The sequence below is a fragment of the Eurosta solidaginis genome, chromosome 1 (genome assembly GCF_040869045.1).
Source record: "Eurosta solidaginis isolate ZX-2024a chromosome 1, ASM4086904v1, whole genome shotgun sequence".
Classification (NCBI taxonomy): domain Eukaryota; kingdom Metazoa; phylum Arthropoda; class Insecta; order Diptera; family Tephritidae; genus Eurosta; species Eurosta solidaginis.
In genome coordinates this window covers 200,058,421-200,079,287 of record NC_090319.1, presented here as the reverse complement: position 1 = coordinate 200,079,287, position 20,867 = coordinate 200,058,421, and the positions used below count along the sequence as shown (strand labels likewise).

At 37.1% G+C, this 20,867-nt stretch overlaps 1 pseudogene; it reads left to right on the top strand.

Moving 5' to 3' along the window:
• The first annotated feature begins 275 nt into the window (after window positions 1–275).
• LOC137239320 (phosphatidate cytidylyltransferase, photoreceptor-specific-like) lies at window positions 276–18,304 on the top strand (annotated as a pseudogene).
• Window positions 18,305–20,867: the final 2,563 nt, after the last annotated feature.

Here is a 20,867-nt window from a genome sequence, read left to right as displayed (position 1 = left end):
AAGCATCTTAATTGGGATACAAAAATACAAAATAACAATAGTAAATTATAAATGCACTGAAAACCGATTGGTGTAAACTGTAAAAAGTAATTTAATTGAACTGATTTGATTAGTTCATTGCTGTTGAGACTAAACTTATTCTGATATTCGTCGTAGGAAAGGCGAGACGGATGCCAGCGATGATGCTGGAGAAACATCCGGGGAGGGTGACAAACATAATTCTGCAGCAGATTCATCATGAAAAAGTTGTAGATGAGCTATAAAAAACGATTCCTTAAGGAACAGACCAAATTCCTGAAATTTTGGATTCAGCGTTGAAAGGTCTTCCAGACAGGTGGAAGAACTACGTTATACGTGGCATATTTACATGGATTATGATATGCGGCTTTGCACTTATAATATACGGAGGTCCGTTAGCACTTATGATAACGACACTCATTGTACAAGTTAAATGTTACCAAGATGTGATTTCCATTGGCTATCAAGTTTATCGCATACATGGTCAACCATGGTTCCGCAGTTTTGTCCTGGTATGTTCTTCTAACGTTCAACTCTTCTTCTATGGTGAAAACTTAGTCGACTATTTTGGTGTAGTCATAAATCGTGTGGAATATTTAAAGTTTTGGTAACTTATCACTGCTTCCTGTCCTTTGCGTTATGTTGCATTGGGTTTGTTTGGTTTGTGCTGAGTCTGGTGAAAAAGTATTATATGAATCAGTTCAGTTTGTTCGCTTGGACTCATGTCTCGTTGCTGATCGTGGTTACACAGGGTTATTTAATAATACAAACTATTTTTGAAGGACTTATTTGGTTTATAGTTCCGGTGTAATTAAACTAAGACCAAAGAAAACATGGGAAGGTTTTATTGGTGGTGGTTTTGCAGCAGTAATTTTTGGAATTATCTTTTCCTATTTCCTTTGCCATTGTCAATACTTTGTATGTCCAATATTATTCGGAGGAATTGGGACGCATGAACGTGGTTTGTCAGCCAAGTTATTTATTCACAAAATTACAGCTAAACTAGGTTTGGTATGGGAAAATCTATAAGTATATCCATTTGTGTGGCACTCAGTTGCATTGAGCTTATTCAGTTCAATTATTGGACCATTTGGTGGTTTCTTCGCCTCAGGATTCGAACGTGCTTTCAAAATAAAGGACCTTGATGACATGATACCTGGACATGGTGGAATAATGGATCGCTTCGACTGTCAATTTTGGGATGGCAACTTTTGTGAATATCTACATTTTTAGCTTTATTAGACCTCCTGCACCATCGAAGATATTAACACAGATTTACAATTGGAAACCGGAGCCACAACTACAAATTTACAAATCACTCAAAGAAAGTCTTGGAGACTTAAAACCCAACTACAAGAACAAAAAGAACCCCAAGCACTTTCACCTCAATGCAATAGCAGCAGCAGCAACCACTTTGATATTTTTCATTCAATGCAGCAACATCATTTGCTTTGGTGTATGTATATGTAGGCTACCGTCTGTATAGTAAGCTGGTACTGTATGACGATGAAAATGTGGAGGTACGCCGTGATATCGTGTGGCAGATGCGGACTAGAGAGTTGTACTAATAAGCCATGTGTGGAGATTTCATTCTTTGCTAACACCAATAGCAGGTATTGCGCTTCAGGTCTAGCTAGAATTGATTTCATCTGCAAGTTTGCTAACAAAAATTGTGTCTATCTGATAAAATCCGCAATATTTTCATTGCAATATTGAATTTGTGTTTGCTGCTGATTGCATATACTAATCATGCCATGCCTGTTTTGTATACCAATTTGCCCGTTTTCATTGCATGCGCCGCGCAACAAAATAATGTTGTTCGCTAACTGTTGCGTTGGTGATTGGGTTTTCGCCAAAAAAAAAAACATCATATGATGATATCACATCAGCACATGATTCCAACCACATCATGTGATAATATCACAGATGATTGTAGTTTTGGTGCTTGTGATATACATGAAACGAGTAGTGAAAGTAGTAAAATTAAAATCTGACTAATAAAATAGACACATCATCCATAAACGAAGCCAACAAAAAACAATCATATACCCCTAACGTCCCCCACATCGACAGGTAATACATTAGCCGGCGGAGCAGCATCACCAGCAGGTGGAGGAAATACATCAACAAGCTGGGCGCAGTCGTCCTTCAAATCGTCCCGCTGGTAAGCAACGCGCAGTGCGTGTACGCAACGAATCATGTCCAATAAGTGCGCGCTATGATATAATATGCAAGGAGAAAGGTGTAGTTATTGTTACGAATGCAGCCAGGGACGAAAATGCATTGTAAGCCGCATCGAATGATATCGAAAATTATAGCGTTGGCGCTAATACAAATGTCGACCAGAACGACGGGATACTTTTGAGAGCGGGTCAGTGGGTCTAGATGAGATCGAACCACGACTCTACTTAGGTAAGCTTGCCTAGTAATTAATATATGGGTGTAATAGTAAATTGCTTCCGCTTTCCTTTAGGTACTCTCACTTCAGCGACACGTATGGAAACATTGAAAAAGGAGAATATGGCGCATATATTGACGTTGGACTCAGTGCCGCGGCCACAACATGAAGCAAGGGCAAGGTTCCTTACACCCAAATATGTGCACGGCAACTTGGATGTATTCTTCTTTGGCAGTTTGCAAAAATCTTCGTTAATTGGAATTTGGTGACTTAATAACACCCAATGCTCAAGGACTAAAACCCCAAGATTCTCATTTTTTTTAAAGAATTTTGCATTATTTTAGATTTCCCTCTATATATATAGAGTATATGAAAGGTTCTATTCGAATTTAAGAGCCATCTGCAAAATTTTGCTTAAATTTATTCAACGCTGCATGCGGTTTTATATCCTTATTCCTTGCACTAAAAAATTAATGAGTTATGAATCTGAATTCTTACAAGTTCGGGTTGAGTTAACTGAAATTTGTAAAACTCTAACCCATTTAATAATGGTAATGTCTGGGGCGGATGGGTTTTCTCGTCTGCGGTAGGCTTTTCCGGTGTCCTCGCTCTGGGTGAGCGAGTGAATTTGGGTTTGTAAGATTAATAATAAAATTGGCTGAGTCCCTTTCGGTTCTATGTGGCAGATATCGGATCTGCGTCAGGTTGTTGGTTGGCCTCGTTTCGGGTGAACGAGAGCTGGGTTTTGGTGGGTTATCGATAGGGAGGTGGAGTTCGGAAAGGAGGGAGAGGAACGGAGGGATTGTTACGAGGAGCTCTTGGTCTCCTCGCAATCCATCTCCGTTGGAAGAAGGATCAGTTTGACCAAAGGTCGTCTGACTTGACCCTTCTCTGTTATGAGGTCGACTACACGAACTCGGTTATCTTCGCCGGGGTGTACGTTGACGACTCGCCCTAACCTCCATTCGTTGGGAGATAAGTTGTCCTCTTTGAGGACGGCGAGATCTCCCACTTGTATGTTTTGTTTGGAATGCTTCCACTTCACTCATTTCTGAAGTTCGGATAGATTTTCCGCCTTCCATCGCTTGCAGAAAGCATGATGGAGGGCTTTGAGTTTCTGCCACCGATTGATCATCGAGGCAGAGCTCTCACTAGCATCTGGTTCTGGCGGAGCCAGTAGGTGGCTGCCCGTTAGGAAATGTCCTGGGGTTAGTGGTTCCAGATCCGTTGGGTCATTCGACCCTGGACTAAGTGGGCGCGAGTTGAGGCACGCCTCAATCCTGCACAAAAGGGTTTGGAACTCCTCCATGGTGTACTTATGGGGAGACGCGATCTTTTTGAAGTGGCTTTTAAAGCTCTTCACTCCCGCCTCCCACAAGCCGCCCATATGTGGAGCAGCGGCGGGAATAAAATGCCAGCTTAATGCTTGATGGCTGTACTTTGAGACTGTGTTGTCTCGGCTTTCTGCCAGGAAGGCTTTAAATTCGGATCGTAAAGATCTTGACGCTCCGACAAAGTTTGTGCCATTGTCGGAGTAGATGTTTTTCGGACATCCTCTTCTCGCGATAAAACGCGCAAAGGTTGCGAGAAAGCCTGGGGTACTAAGGTCACTAGTCGCTTCTAATTGGATGGCCTTAATGGAGAAACAGACAAAAAGGCATACGTAGCCTTTTGACTGTCGACATCCCCTACCGCGGTAGCTTTTGATGTCGAAAGGCCCGCAAAGTCTACCCCGGTATTGGTGAACGCGCGGGTAAAAGTAGTCCGTTCGCAGGGAAGGGTACCCATAAGTTGGGACTGTGCCTGCTTTCGGTGAATAATGCAGGTCTTGCAATTGTGTATGATGGCTCTGATCATGGTCTTGACATTCGGTATCCAGTATTGGTTTCGGATAAGACGGAGCATGAGCTGGTTCTCGCCATGAAGGGAGTCATGATGAGCCATCATAACTGTAAGGCGAGACAGCCTACAATTGCAAGGCAAGATGATCGGATGACGCTCATTGTATGACATGTCTTTTGAAGCCCCTAGACGCCCCCTGTTCTAATAATATCATCTTTGTGGATGTATGGGTTGAGTGACAGTATTTCACTCTTTCGATCAATAGGTTTTAATTTTAAATATTCTGTACCGTAAAATTGTTTCTGGCAGACTCGTATTAATGCTTGAGTGGTTGCCTTAATCTCATCGGCTGAGACTATGCACGACTTTTCTTGGAACACTACTTTAGTTTTAGGATGCGTTCTTTTATAAAATCTCCTAACATATGATATAACCTTCAAAGCCCTGTGCAGATTTGAAAATCGGTCGAGAATATCTATTTGATCTACCCTTATTGTGGCATATGTTTGTGCCCTCTACTCCTCAACGGACATTTTGTATTCGGTCTCTTGTGCTGGCCAGTGGGAATTGTCTTCTTGCAGCCAAGAAGGTCCCTGCCACCACAACGAATTGTTGACCAACTCTGATGCAAGTAGTCCTCTGCTACCTAGATCCGCTGGATTAGATTCCGAGTCCACGTGAAGCCAGACCTTGCTACCGACCATATCGATGATCTTAGTGATGCGGTGTGCGACGAAGGTTGACCAGGAACAGGGCAGCTTTCTTATCCATGCGAATACGATGGTTGAATCCGTCCAGAGTTGAACTTTTGCTGGTCCCAAATGAATGTTTCGGAATATTGATTCCATGATTTCTGTAAGCAGCACGGCGCCGCAGAGTTCTAAATGTGGTAGCGAAATGGTTTTCACTGGAGCTACTCTGGTTTTTGCTAAAAGCAAGTGAATGAAGACCTGATCGTCTCTTTTCACGCGCATGTATACCGCTGCCGCATATGCTTTCTCGGAAGCGTCACAGAAGCCGTGGATTTCTATGTCGTCTTCCGGTAAAAAATTTACCCACCGCGGTATCCTAATGTTATTTATTTCGCTATAGTGTTGGGTGAAGTTTTCCCACCGTTCTAAGGTAGTTGGGGAGACAGGCTCATCCCACCCGGTGCCCTCTAACCAGATATTCTGCATTAGTATTTTTGCCACTATGACCATTGGTGCAAGCCAGCCTAAAGGGTCGAAAAGCTTGGCTATAGCGGATAGGTTTGCGCGTTTGGTGATGTTCTCGCCATTCTCTAAAGCTCCTGCGGTGAAGTAAAACATGTCTGAATGCGCGTTCCATCGTATTCCGAGTGCATTCACCGAGCTAGCCTCTTCAAACGCTAGGAAGTCCTCGCTGAGCAGATCCGTTTTGGGGATGTCCTGAAGGATTTCCTCACAATTTGATGTCCACTTGCGCAATGGAAAGCCAGCTGAGTGTAATGCTTCGCGAATCTCGTTTCTTGCTCTGATAGTTGACGCTATTGTATGTCCTCCAGATAAAACGTCGTCGACATACATACTTTCTCGTAATATACCCGATGCTATTGGGTGGGTATTTTCTACATCATCAGCCAATTGTAGAAGTGACCATATCGCGAGTGGGCGCAGTTTACACCAAAGGTGACAGTCTTTAGTTCGTAAAGACTGATGGGTTCGTTGGGGGATATTCGATGGACAATTCTTTGAAATTTGGCGTGATTATAGGTCACCCAAATTTGGCTATACATCTTTTCTATGTCACTATTAAAGACAAAGCGGTACAGTCTCCACCGTATAATTAAAATGGGCAAGTCTGCTTGGAGTACTGGACCTGGGTGGAGTATGTCGTTTAGACTAATGCGATTTGCCGTCGGACTTAACGCGTTGAAGACGACGCGCACCTTGGTAGTGGTACTTTCCGCTTTACAACGGCGTGGTGAGGCAGGAAATAATTATCCGAATCGTCGGATGGTATATTATTCTTGATTTTTCTCATATCTCCAAGTGTTTCGTATTCTGACAACACCCGAACATACTCTTTTCCTAACTCTTGGTTTTTCAAAAATCGCCCCTCATTTCTGAAGAATTGTGAACATGCGCGCTTTTGGAACGGTCCTAATTTAATATTCTCAGGGTAATCCTGCCTGAATGGTAGCGAAACTGTATACCTCCCATTTTCATCACGTTTTTTCATTTCCTTAAATAACTGTTCACAATACATTTCTTCTTGATTAAGCGTCTTATTCTTGGGAACATTTTCTACCTCCCAGAAAGCTTTTAATTGGTTGTCCAACGCAACCTCGTTGTAGAATGACATGATGCTCTTCGTTGGACTCGGTGCTTCGATGCGACCGGTTAGTATCCAACCGAACACTGTCTCTTGGGCCAAAAGTGTATTTAGTATATTCTTTTTCAGACCGCTCAGTATAATTTGGAGATATTTGTCTCCTCCAAGTATGAGGTCCACGTCTTCGTTGATGTAGAACCTCTTGTCTGCCAACTCTGGAATGCCTGCATAGTCATGGCGTTGATATGGCAGGATGGAAGATTCCCAGTGAGTTTGGCTAGGACTAGAACGGGTGTAGTCAGGCTGAAGCAGGCATCCACTGGTGAACGTAATTTAATTTTGGATGATTCTTTCACCTGAGCTGACACCGCATTTGTGATGCCTGAAACTTGGGCATGCATTTGGAACAGTTGTAGGAACTGGTGAACTTCGTCACGGTGTGTCCTGGGGATAAACAATTCAGGCAGCCGCTTGTGGATTTTATAAATTTAATTCTTTCTACTGGGGTTAACTCGCAGAAGCGTGAACAGTTGCGTAATGTGTGTTCAGGGGATTTACACATTTTACAAATTGATTTTATTGTTTGCTTGGATACTTTTGCTTGAAAAGCACCAAGTCTTTTCGTAGGGGTTTCTGACGATTGTGGCGACGCGTTTGGTTTTTGCACTTTCGAAGTGGTATGCCCTGTAAAACCAGACACTGTTTCAAGTGTCTGAAACCGATTAGACAGGAATTTATCCATATCCTCCCACTTGGATATGTCCATTTTATGGTCTATACTTTGCTTCCAAAGAGCCAGCGTGCTCTCTGGTAACTTGGTTGAGCATAGATAAGTCAGGATTGCATCCCAATTGGAAGTGTCAATTTTGTGGCATTTGAGGGACGAAATACAATTATTTATATCATTTTGTAGCTTTTTTTATTGAACTACCACACTCACTTTCTACCTTTTTTAAGTTAAATATAATTTGTAGTTGTGTGTTAACTAAGATAGGTTTGTTCTCGTATCTTTCACACAAGTTTTTCCAGGCCACCTCGAAACATTCATTTGTGAGAGGGCATTTTTTAATGATATCTTTTGCTTCGCCCTGCGTTTTGTTATTGAGATGGAATAACTTTTCCACCCCTTTCAAACTGGAATCTGCGATTGATTCTGCTAAACGGATGTAGGTTTCCATTGTTTCATTTACGTTTATTAACGAGAAAATTGCCGATTAGAGAAATAGAACGCTTTAGAATAAAAATACCTGCCCAGCCGTAAATAAACACTATTGAAATTCCAAGCTTTATTATTTATTTTTATTTTATTTATTTTACAACTTTTTTGTCACAACAGCGACAACAAAAAAGGGTTGATTTTAATAATCGGGGATTGCCCATATTGCTTTTTTTAAATGTATGAAAACATTTATTTGAAGCAATTTTTTAATTTTATAATTTATTTAATAATTTGGGAAAAATTTAAACAACGTGACATCAGGACGGACAAGGCGACAGCTGTTTCGATTATACCTTGTAAATCTCTTCAAAGCCTTTTCTCCCGGGAGTGGGAGTCGAACTCGCACTCCTACGATAGTTGAAATGGTTATAAACGCATTCAGCTACGTCATGCCGTAGTTGTTGTAAAGTTTTTCCCAATTGTCTTCTTTTTGCATATTTTAATCTTTTACACATTGCATGCTTCGTATGCAATTATGTGTTAAAGCTATGGTTGGTACGGCGGTTTTCAAAGAAACTTTGGTTTTGTTGCTGTTTTTGTTCTATTTATAGAAGTACAACGAATTAACCAATTTTGTCTGTTTGTATGATTTTAATAATCGGGGATTGCCCATATTGCTTTTTTTAAATGTATGAAAACATTTATTTGAAGCAATTTTTTAATTTTATAATTTATTTAATAATTTGGGAAAAATTTAAACAACGTGACATCAGGACGGACAAGGCGACAGCTGTTTCGATTATACCTTGTAAATCTCTTCAAAGCCTTTTCTCCCGGGAGTGGGAGTCGAACTCGCACTCCTACGATAGTTGAAATGGTTATAAACGCATTCAGCTACGTCGTGCCGTAGTTGTTGTAAAGTTTTTCCCAATTGCCTTCTTTTTGCATATTTTAATCTTTTACACATTGCATGCTTCGTATGCAATTATGTGTTAAAGCTATGCTTGGTACGGCGGTTTTCAAAGAAACTTTGGTTTTGTTGCTGTTTTTGTTCTATTTATAGAACTACAACGAATTAACCAATTTTGTCTGTCTGTATGATTTTAATAATCGGGGATTGCCCATATTGCTTTTTTTAAATGTATGAAAACATTTGTTTGAAGCAATTTTTTAATTTTATAATTTATTTAATAATTTGGGAAAAATTTAAACAACGTGACATCAGGACGGACAAGGCGACAGCTGTTTCGATTATACCTTGTAAATCTCTTCAAAGCCTTTTCTCCCGGGAGTGGGAGACGAACTCGCACTCCTACGATAGTTGAAATGGTTATAAACGCATTCAGCTACGTCATGCCGTAGTTGTTGTAAAGTTTTTCCCAATTGCCTTCTTTTTGCATATTTTAATCTTTTACACATTGCATGCTTCGTATGCAATTATGTGTTAAAGCTATGCTTGGTACGGCGGTTTTCAAAGAAACTTTGGTTTTGTTTCTGTTTTTGTTCTATTTATAGAACTACAACGAATTAACCAACTTTGTCTGTTTGTATGATTTTAATAATCGGGGATTGCCCATATTGCTTTTTTTTAAATGTATGAAAACATTTATTTGAAGCAATTTTTTAATTTTATAATTTATTTAATAATTTGGGAAAAATTTAAACAACGTGACATCAGGACGGACAAGGCGACAGCTGTTTCGATTATACCTTGTAAATCTCTTCAAAGCCTTTTCTCCCGGGAGTGGGAGTCGAACTCGCACTCCTACGATAGTTGAAATGGTTATAAACGCATTCAGCTACGTCATGCCGTAGTTGTTGTAAAGTTTTTCCCAATTGCCTTCTTTTTGCATATTTTAATCTTTTACACATTGCATGCTTCGTATGCAATTATGTGTTAAAGCTATGCTTGGTACCAGGGATGCACCTTAACGTTAAGCTAATCGTTTATCAAAAAATTTCCACCGTTTCCGTTGAAACACTTCGAAATATTATCGATAAAGAAATTATCAAGATAAATTGTATCTCGTTTTTAACCGAAACGAAAAGCTTTCGTTAACGTTAAAAACGTTAACAAAAACGTGATACTTTATGTTTGAATTGTGCTGGCAATGCTATAGCCATGGTGAAGCCGTAAGGTGGCAACAACGAGCGCACATACACACACAAACTCTATGTAATTTGTTTGTGTAATTCGTTGGTGGTAATGTCAAAAATACTCTGAGAAATGTTTGTACTGTCAAAATTCATGAGAAAAGTTGCAATCAGCTTGGCTAATGCTTTCACCTTTAATGACTCCGCCATCAATCAGCTTTGCCAGCATAGTTTGAAATTAATAATCAACATAAACGATTTGATTTCGTTTTGATATGGCAGAAAACGAAACGAAATCATTTCGTTAATTTGACGAGCTTAACGTTAATAAACGAAACGAAATGACTTCGTTTCGTTTATTAACGTTGATTATCGTAACGAAATGATATCGTTTCGTTGGTTAAGCATGCCTGCTTGGTACGGCGGTTTTCAAAGAAACTTTGGTTTTATTGCTGTTTTTGTTCTATTTATAGAACTACAACGAATTAACCAATTTTGTCTGTTTGTATGATTTTAATAATAGGGGATTGCCCATATTGCTTTTTTTAAATGTATGAAAACATTTATTTGAAGCAATTTTTTAATTTTATAATTTATTTAATAATTTGGGAAAAATTTAAACAACGTGACATCAGGACGGACAAGGCGACAGCTGTTTCGATTATACCTTGTAAATCTCTTCAAAGCCTTTTCTCCCGGGAGTGGGAGTTGAACTCGCGGTTGATTTTTGGACTTTTCTGTCTCAGTAGCAACAACAAAAAGGGTTTATTTTTCAACTTTTTGTCACAACAGCGACAACAAAAAGGATTTATTTTTGGACTTTTGCCTCGGCAGTAATAACAGAAAAAGGGGAACACTCGCCACCTACACAGTTTAATGGTTGAATTGTAAAAAAGAAAAGTGAGTGCGATATTGTTTTTCGGGATTGAAAATAAGCGGAAAAAAGTGTAAAAAAGTATTTTAAGTGACGTGAGCGCCTGCTTAATTAAATTGTACTTGATTTTGTGTCTGTGATTTACAAATCAACAACAACAAAAAATGGTTAAATATCGTGAGGTTGTTTGAAAGTGAGGTTATGTTATCCTCTTCCTTGTGTTGTGTCTGGAAAACCTTACCACTGGTGGGGGGATAGACCAGATAATCACAAGGACCGAAATAAATGAAAAACAAGTGATTTAAATTATGAACCAAGGAATTAAACAATTGGCGCTCACAAAAATAAACTTCACTGTGTACACTTTTTTTTTTGAACTCACCTCTCCGCGCACAATAGGTGTTTTTCTTTATTTTTAAATAATCAGCACTCGAAAAAAAAGTGGCGAGAAATATAAACTTACTTTGTTTTTTGTGGAGAAATTGATTGTTGCAATAGGCTGTGGAAAATCTTTGGCAAATTGTGCTGTGTTTCCGGTGGCTGCTACTATGTGTTTTATATGCTCGCAATGAAAGTCGCGTGTTATTTTTTTTGGTTGCTGGGGCAAATCCTTTGTGGCAATTCTTTGCAAAATTTGGTAGTAGGCAAATGTGCTGTGTTGTGGACTGTATATATATAAAAAGGCGCTTTTAGTTCCTGCTGAGGAGAACCAATGTTCGGCCTGAGTGCGTCTGGAACCGGTAGTGGGTAGGCGCACAAGGGTCGATCTCGGGAAGGTTCACTCAGAAGATACAATAAAAGAAAACACAAAGAGGATTTCCTCGTTATAATATTGTATTTAATTAAATTGAACGGAAATGTACAATGCAAAAGGTGATGAGGGATATTTTACCTGTATAAAAAAGTACGGCGTTTCTCCTTGGACGATGCGTATCGTTAGGCGGTTGATCGAGAAAGAGGCCGGCTGTGCCGTTGATGACAACCGCTAAGCCGCGAAAAAGTCCTCTGGTATTAAGGAGGGGAAAAAGCCACACACACAACCACCCTTACGTATACGTGCATGGGTGCTGACAACCTGCACACACACACACACATGCATATGTATGAAACGCATGCATGTGCATGCATGCACACAAATGCGGCGTGAGTGTGGGTGGCTGGAAATATTATTAAAACATTAGGGAGGGGCGCCGTCAATCAAGTGAGACTTAGGCATTGGGCCTAAACACTATGTCTTTTAGATAGTATATCAATCAGATCTTACAACTACAAATTACATATAAAAAAAAAGTTTTCTTGAAGACCAAAAGAAAAAGAAGAGAATAACATTTAAAAAAGAAAATCTATTAATTTTTATTTGTACATTGTGTGAAAGGAGCATCTTTGGCCCATTAGTTGAATAATCAACGATATAATTATATAATTTAAAGTAAGTTGATAGAATTATATAATTAAGATAAGTTATGGATTAATGAAGGATATTACTGCTAGTTTGAAACATCTGGCTTTTCTAATTGCTTTCGTCTTGGAGGGTAGCGAGTTCCAAAGACGGATTGTAGTGACAAAGAACATTCTGGAGGATGTCACGTACTTAAAGTTCGGGATCAATTGATTCAGAATCCGAGTAGACTGACACAAAGTTAGTTTATTAAATAAGTAAGGCGGATGTTGAAAATGTATTAGCTTGTGTAAGAAACATAAATTTCTAATTTTTAGGAAAGTACAAACGTCGCTTCCGAGAATTTGGGCAGCGTACGAAGATAAATGGTCAAATTTCTTCTTAGAAAATACGAACCGAGCAGTATTTTTTATGGCTAGCTGCAATTTATTAAGCGACAGCGAATCAAGGTTTCCGTAAATAAGTTCTCCATAAGAAATGTGAGGTACTATAAGAGCTTTGACTAGCTTCATTTTAGCGTCTCGCGGTAAGTTCTGTATATGTTACGAAGGATATTATAGGTTTTACCAACCACAAAGTTGATATGGTCAGTGCAGGTCAGATTTGAATTGATTTTGAATCCTAAATTGAATCCTAAAGTGAAAAAATCTTTTTTTTTTTATAAGGAGACAAGTTATTTAGACTTCCGAAAGTCCGATCGGACGAGGTATATAAATTTGGGTATCGCCAGCATAAAGATGAATAGACACATTATGGCAGCAAGTGACTATATCGTTAATAAGCAGAGTAAACAATATTGGGCCTAGGATGGATCCTTGCGGAACACCAGACATTATAGGCTTCAAATCAGGTAACTTGTCATCACATTGAACTTGCTGAAAGCGGCCAGTGAGATAGATTTGCATTAACTTAATTGCGAAAGGGCTGACGTTATATGCTTTTTCAAGCTTGCGAAGTAATATTTTATAATCAATCATATCAAAAGCTCTTGAGAAATCTGGAAGAACTAGAAATGTGAGTTCATTATGGTCGTAGGCTGGACGTATGTCTGCAAGAATTATTAACATAGATGTAGCACAACTATGCCCTCTTCTAAATCCAGATTGAACCTCAGATAGTAAACGGTTATTATAAACATAGTCAGTTATCTGTTTTGAAAGTAATTTCTCGTATACTTTGGATAGCGCAGGTAGCAAGCTTATTAGCATAAAGTCTTTGCATGAAACCGGAGTCTTTAATTTAGGAACCAGAATGGCATTAGCCCTTTTCCTCTGAGTAAGAAACCTATAGTATGTGATTGAAAAATTAAATATATGCGTTATCGACATAAGGAAGAAGAAGCTTGATAAAATGTACGCTAATGCCATCGATTCCTAATAGCCAAGATAGCATACACCACATCACCCTCTGTTACTACTGTGAAATCAAAAATATTGGTATTCGGTCTATTCTTTACCGCAATCATATCTTCCTTATCATTATTGACATTGCATTAGGTGTACTATGATTTGTATGATCACACAAGAAATGTGCATTCAAAACATTGGGGTCTACGTTGCATTGCAGATGTTCATTTTTAGATATTCCGAAACAGCGAAGATTTTTCCAGAGAATTTTGGATGGAAGTTTAGAATCAAATTTAATGCTGAAGTAAGCTACCTTAGCATTTCGGAGGCAGAGGTTGGTTTGGTTCCGTAAGAGACGGTAGGCTTCCCAGTGGTCATCATTCTGGCATCGCTTTTACACCATGTAAGCTATCTCTAGTTTTTTTATTAACGTCAAGATCTCTGATGTAAACTACGGTTTTTAATGGCTCTGGATTTTTACGGTCTTTTGCGGGATGTATGTATTAAACAGGTAATTAACGTGGTTATTAAAATATTGTAATTCTTCGTCTAACTTAGAAAATGACAAACATCCACTCCGGTCAAGACGAGAAACTTCTTCACTAAGGGCTTCTAAGTTTGCACCATTTTAATTTCTATACGTTATTTCAAACCCGGGTTCTTTTACATTGAATTGCAAATCATATGATAAGAACAGAATTTCATGGTCAGATATCCATAGGGAGTTGGTCAAAATGATTTACGTAATTGGCATTGTTAACACAAATTAGGTCAAGCAAGCTAGGCTTACTGTTATTAGCAAAGCGAGTTGCTAATTGATTTATAATATTTAAATCACACGCCATAGAGTTATTTATAAGGGACTTACTACGGGAGTCATTATTAAGAATATCTATATTAAAATCCCCGCATATAATCACATGCTCATAATATATTTATTTATTAGTCTACAAATTTAACAATTAATCAGACTAAGTATAATTACGTATTACAGAATAAATTACAGACGCATACATAGTGAGCAAAATTATATAGTAAAATATGTATATATATTATTAATTCAGTTGTCGGGATGGACTGTGATGCCGAGCAACGGAATTGATTATTAGTGCTGTCGGAATGGACGTGATTTCGAGCAGCTGATGTATATTTAACGCCCAATGAGTAGGGCTGCGATGCGTGGGAGGTTGAAAAGGACGTGCTTCCAAGCCACCCGCCCAACGTAACTACTGATTATTAGTGCTGTCAGAATGGACGTGATTTCTATCAGCTGTTGTATATTTAACACACAATGAGTAGGGCTGCGATGTGTGGGAGGTTGGAAAGGACGTGATTCCAAGCCACCCGCCCAATGTAATTATTGATTATTCGTGCTGTCGGAATGGACGTGATTTCGAGCAGCTGATGTATATTTAACACACAATGAGTAGGGCTGCGATGCGTGGCAGGTTGGAAAGGACGTGAATCCAAGCCACCCGCCCAAAGTAACTAGAGCTGGTAACATATTTAGTTTAACATGTTAATTTTGAATAAGTTATGAGTTCAAAGCAGTGAGTATATATTTTTTCATACTGTAGACTATGTCACAAGTATCAATATTATTGCAGTGATCATTGAAATCTTGACACAGACAACAAAGAAGTTCATGTATTTGAAAATTCGATCTACAGGTAATTAAATATAGCGGTTGTAAATACCGAGAGGGCCTAAAAGGGACATTAAGCATCACCTCGCCAAGCTGAAATGGACTGTTTATCATCCCTCTTAATAGTCTTACCATGAATAAAACGCCAAGCATCTCCCTACGGCTCTGTAGCGACGGCAGCTGTAAAAGTTTTAACCGGCTGCAGTAGGGCGTTAGATTCCTTGATGGATCCCAGGGCAAATTATTTAAAGCAAAAAGCAAAAATTGCTTTTGGACCGATTCCAATTTTTCGCTATGAATGTGATAACGCGGGTTTCAGATAATGGAAGCACATTCCAATATAGGTCTTACTAACGATACAAAAACAGTTTTAGTGACATAGGGGTCATTGAATTCCTTTGACCATCTTTTTACGAAAGCCAAAGTGCCTCTAGCCCTATTCATACACGATTCGATATCTAATTTGAAGTCCAGTTTAGGGCTCGGTATCCCACAAAGAAACGCTTTTGCTGGTGCATCGCATACAAACACTCTTACTTCAAACGTAATGCAACGTCCATTACATTCAAACCCATTAGCTTGAAGTTCAGATACTTCCTCAATAAAATCGTTCAAAAATTGTTCTATGGAACTTGGTTTACTATTTCCAACATAAACACCAGTAGCAAAAACAGATACGTTAGGCATATTAACAATTCTAAATAAAATTGGCCACAACTGCATCCTACTGCTACGGTACAATCGAAGGCCATCAATATTTACATCTGCAACTATGGTATTATAATCCCCTAATATGTCAGACATTTTTTTTAGTTGCGCTTTAATTCCAAAGTTGAAAAAAATTCCGGGATTAACATTTTGCAAAAGCAATCTACTTTTATATTGGTTTAGTAGAGTCTCAGCACTTTTAGGGACATCCATATTTTGTTCTCTAAGAAGTGCTAGAAGCTCTGTAATGCTTTTGTGGGTTTCCTTATTTCGTATCGCCCACAATTTTAGGACCTCCCTGAATGGTACCTGTACTGGACGACTTTGCTCAATAGATAGCACTTCTTCTTCCCTTTCCTCAATTCTACTCGCTGCCGCTCTTGATTAAGCGTCATTTCTACCTAACCTCAACTTTTCCCGATTCTTAGTTCTTTCCCTGTTAACTAATCTCCTAATATGACGTTTGCTTACCTTATTCATTTTGGAAACACCGTCGCCTTCTCCTTGTTGCTCCTGATTTCCTCTTCTGAAATCTCCAATTATATATTTTTTTAAATTTTAGTTGAGCCGCTTTTACTTTTATGTGACTTCTTATTTCAGCTGTTCCAAAACTAGTGGTGAACAGTTTGCGACTCTCGGTATTTACAAGTTTGTTAAAGGTTGCGACTTAAATCTTCACTTTATTGAATAAATTCTTGTCTTTTTTACTAATTTGCTTAACCTATACATTAATAAATATCTAAATACTAATAACTAAAAATAAGTACATAGGGAATGGAGAATGCATACATGTCTGTTTGTATACGGTCTTTGTATACATGTATTTTTGTATGCATAACTCCATACATGTAGTTTTGTACATTTAGCAGCGTCAGCAGATCAGTTTGAGTGTTTCGGTATTTTCCCAAAAGAGGCTTGTATGTTAGTATGTATAATTACAATGGGTTGTATGTTTATATGTATAATTGATTAGCTGTGAATGGATATAGGTCTCATGTTCGGCATTCCATATCGTCTGGGTTAGTTCAATAATTTATGTTGGGAAAAATATTGTAATATGATTATTACTAAAATATATTTGGAATTTATACAGCGTAATACCGTAAGTGTGTTACAGTCGTTGTGAGGTATAATGGTACCTTACAGTGGGTATGACGTATAATGCTACAGTGGTAGTAAATTCCCGATTGCAAACTTTTGTTAATGCTATCGATAACTCTCATATTTCTTTGCGTATATCGCCATACGTACTATGCCCGATTGCACGGTGCACGGTTGCACTCAACCCTGTTATGGTTTCACAGTTTTTTGACTTTTTAAAATGGGATAAAATTATGTAATTATGTAAGCTGTGTACTTTTCGGACTAATTCTTTTGAGCATAAAAAAATTTAGTTACCTGTCAAATAATGCAAGCATCACGATTGATGTGTCTAAAATCGTTGGCCATCAGTTTCGTGTTTGGAATTGGAGCTGATAATTTCGCAAAAAAGGGCAATACAAAAATTTGTCAACTTATATATATTGCAACAAACAAATTTTAAACATACCAAAAACTTACTAAATTTGTTTTTTTTTAGTTGTCATCGATAAAGTAAGAGATAAATATTACAATATAAAGGTATCGATATAAAGTACCATCGAAAGTAGTGTAAGCATCACTGAAATAAGACTAACTAATCTCCAACTCTACCCATGAGGGATCAATTGGGAATAATTATAGACCAATCATACCCGAAAGGGATTAATCGGGGACATGTCTCTTTAGGGAATAATCGCACAATTTTTTGCAGCGCAGTCGCTCGATTTCTTACTGGGTTTACAAAGTTCAAACGCACACACACAGAAAGAAAAATACAACAAAGTAATATGTGATAAATTATGTTTAAAATTTGTATTTAATAAAAATAAATTATATAAAATATAAATTTTTTATTATTTTTTTCTTAAATGTATTACAATAAAGTACTACTATAAGATTTCGAAATGACCATAAGCATAAGTATCAATATGATTTTCTCGTACAATTCGCTTATCATCCATATTGATTAGAGCTACTTTATAAATATTTTGTGTAAGTGTTGATAATTTCGTAGGCTTCCTCATCCAAACGCTCTAGGTGTGACCATCTGTGCTATTAGAATTCGACTAAACACAGTTTTCATAGTGTTCACCGAAATGATTTTTTATTTTACTTAGTTTATCTCTATACTCAATTTTTGAATGAATTTCGAAAATTCTTTTCCTCTGCTCTTCAGGTAAAATATGTTTAAATTATTTCAGAAAATTAAATATGTATACTGCTGCTGAAGACGACGACGACGATGACATGTTTGTGATTACTGAACGTTCATATGCAATGTTTGATAATAACGATCAATATGAATTTTTGTTGGATTTATATCGTACGAAGTGTGCTCATATAATGCTTCGCATTTATGTTATGTCTCCGTATTGTCTTCCGGAAATTCAAAGCAATAGATATTTAAAGTACGCTGTATACTATTGCTGTAATAAGAGCATTTAATTCGTATTTCACAATTATCGTGAACTAAATTGAAATGTCTATAAAAAACATATGGGCTTTCAAGAATGCCTCCTATTCTCTTTTCCTTTTCAACTAGTAATTCTTTAAAATTTTCAATAGCCTCTAGAATGGTGTATTCATTTTTTTCACACCATGTGACTCAGTTCTTTGATCGCGGATAGTTGGTCTAAAAGATCCCCCAGGGCTCTGCGTTGTTGTTGTTGGTGCTGTTGTTTTTAATAATGAGGGGTTGAGCTCAGGAAAACTCTGATCTAACAATTGAATTGTTACATTTATTTTTAAACGTAATTAAACAAAATTTCTAAAGCTGTTTATATTTTGTTCTTGATTCATAAATTGATTATAGGGATAACTTGTTCCATAATTTAAGTGAAACAAGCAAATAAGTAAAATCTTTATTAAATTAGCTAATTTCATATCGGTTTTTATTTTTTATTTTTATCTATACCTGTGTGAGTCACATTATACAATGATCATATTATATGTTTGTCTATAGTTTTTCACATCAATTATTTCTATATGTGGTCTTTTAAATGAAGTATCCTGGGCTAGAATCTTTTCAATATCACCATTACTAAGAATTCGTTCAGTTTCAATTTCACGATATTCAAAGCACTTGAGCCCAACATTTTTTCCACGTATCTACTATCATAAGTACAACGAATTGGTAGACCAAAATTATCATATTCCAATTTAAAATGTCGATAAAATGCTTGTTTTGCCTCAATGATTCCTCCAATATCAGATTCCTTTTCAATGAGCTCTCTACGAAATGCCTCTATAGCTTCGTCTATAGTAAAAGTTCTCATAGGCTTCCCTTCCGTTGAAAAATCATCTTTAGACGATGGTGCGATTGTTGCGGATGGTGAAAATAATGGTATCGTTGACAACACTTCAATTTCTTCTTCGTCATTTGTTAAAAGAGGCTCACTTTGTTTTAGTAATAATAATGAAATATTGATTGATAAAATATCATTACTATTCGGTAATGTTAAATTAAATTGAATAGTTTTCGAGTTTTGGTTTATCGCAAGCGCATTACTATCTAGGTTTTCCCAAAATGGTGCTCCGTAGGTAGTTTTGAAAACAAATAATAATAATAATAATGAGATATAAAATTTAAAATTCATTGTGATATATCCCTTTGTTTACGTCAATTTAAAATGAGGTTGATATTAGAAAACAATGTTTTTATATACTTACTTTTCTTCTTCTTCTTCTTCTTATTCTCACCCTTTTAAGATAAAAACACTAAAGTTAAGATTTCTAATTCTATTTTATTTCATTATAAATTTCAATTACTACCCGATATGTATTTGAACAAAATATATGCTGATTTTAAAGCACAACGAATTTGTCGTTGGTAGATTTTCACATTACAATCAGTATGAAAATGATATTGAAAACGCACAACATCTGGGTGTAAACTATATAATCTAGAGAGAATCATTCCATCAAATCCTGTACTCTCGTCTTCAATGTTAAACACCGGCTTTTGGAGGAACTCTGCTATCCATACACTTTTTTGTCGCCCCTTAACATAAACTTTTATGTTCTTCAATGTTGACATCAAATAGTTTTTTACAGATTCAAAACTATCCATAGGTCCATAATAAATTATGGTGGTGTAACATAAACCAATTAGCTTGTCGTTGATTTTCCTTACTCAGATCCGAAAATTCAAATGGAGCTTTTATGTGGAAACAATGGAATTCTTCATTGTTGAGGACCACAGCTATTTCCTTTACAATAAATCTATTATCGTATGCTTTAAAGCCTTGAACATCTACTGTCGCAAACATTATGAAAATTAATAAAGAAATAAATTTGTAATGATAGGCTTTTTATAGGTTAAGCATAGACAGGTGAAGCATAGTTGGGTATAAAATAGAATTTTTATATTTCGCTCACACTTATATACTTTAGAAATATGGACCCTTTAAACATTTGGAGCCCTCCCCCCCCCATTTAAAATCCGAGCTCGATACTCTGCTGCATTGATGAACTTCTAAGCTCTTTTTTTCTTGCAGTCAGAACACAAAACAAACAATTCGATCTTCTTATAGATCAGCTAGAACGTATGCATCTAAATGCAGGTACACAAACTTACAAATTAATAAGAAGATAAACAAAATGTTTACTCTTCATATTTATTTGCGGTTTTATGAAATTCTCACATGCATATATATATATATATATATATATATATATATATTTAATTTTTTTTTCAATGTTGAACATTTAAGGTTTCTTATCAGCAGGTTTTGATTTTTTCTCTTGTACAAACATTTCCCAAGGTAGGTATTAATTCCATTATTTTTTACAAATCTCTTATCATCTAAAAATTTAACCGTTACTTTATTTATTTCATGTGTATACAATTCATGATATTTTGATCTAAAAATATACATTGAGTCAAAGTACAGTTTCTTTTCGAATAAACATCTTTTAAAATCATTTGCAAAAAGTTTGAGAGTAACACTGTGAGGACCCCAAAACCGAGGGTTTTGTACCCTCACAACATATACCTATTTTTCATTTT